Raw genomic sequence first — 796 nt, 5'->3', positions numbered from 1 at the left:
GCATTCAGTTTAGTGGGTTACCAAGTGATGACCCTAATGCACACATTGTTAACTTCTTAGAAATATGTGATACATTTAAACATAATGAAGTTAAGTGATGATGCTATTAGGCTTAGATTATTTCCTTTTTCATTGTGTGATAGAGCTAAAGATTGGCTTAACTCACTCTTGCAGGAAGTATCACCACTTGGAATGATCTAACCTAAAAAATTTTGGCTAAATATTTTCCACCCTCCAAAACAGCAAAGTTAATTAATGATATTACTACCTTTGCTCAATTTGAGAGGGAATCCTTGTATGAAGCATGGGAAAGATTCAAGGAGATGCTTTGGAAGTGTCCCCACCATGAGATACCAATTTGGCAATAAATACAAACTTTTTATAATGGTATTACCCCTTTAATCGGTCCATTATTGATGCAGCCGTAGGTGGTATAATCATGAGGAGAACTCCAGAGGAAGCATATGACTTAGTGGAGGAGATGGCATCAAACAACTACTAGTGGAGCAATGATTGAACCAATCAAAGGGGAGTACACCACATAGATTATTCCTTTGCATCCCTATCTGCACAAATAGCCAATCTAAATAAGATACTGGATAATTTTAGTATTGCAGCCATTAGTACTCCATCTAGCATCTCATGCGATTTATGTGGTCAAATAGGACATGCCAATTCTGATTGTCAAATAAATAGTCCTTTTATTTCTCATGAGAATGATAATTTTATCTCTCATGCTGACAGGACAAACTACAACCCATATTCAAATACATACGACCTAGGGTGGAGGAATCAC

The 796-nt window shown here is 36.6% G+C and overlaps 1 non-coding gene across 1 annotated transcript; it reads right to left on the bottom strand.

Moving 5' to 3' along the window:
• Positions 1-245: 245 nt before the first annotated feature.
• On the bottom strand, positions 246-352 carry LOC148843876 (small nucleolar RNA R71). The gene has a single exon (XR_016103915.1). It is a non-coding gene; the product is annotated as a small nucleolar RNA R71 (small nucleolar RNA).
• Positions 353-796: the final 444 nt, after the last annotated feature.

This window comes from Nelumbo lutea, chromosome 8 (genome assembly GCF_056320005.1).
Source record: "Nelumbo lutea isolate HS-2025 chromosome 8, American lotus-T2T, whole genome shotgun sequence".
In the NCBI taxonomy this organism is placed as follows: Eukaryota; Viridiplantae; Streptophyta; class Magnoliopsida; order Proteales; family Nelumbonaceae; genus Nelumbo; species Nelumbo lutea.
This window is presented reverse-complemented; position numbering and strand designations above follow the sequence as displayed.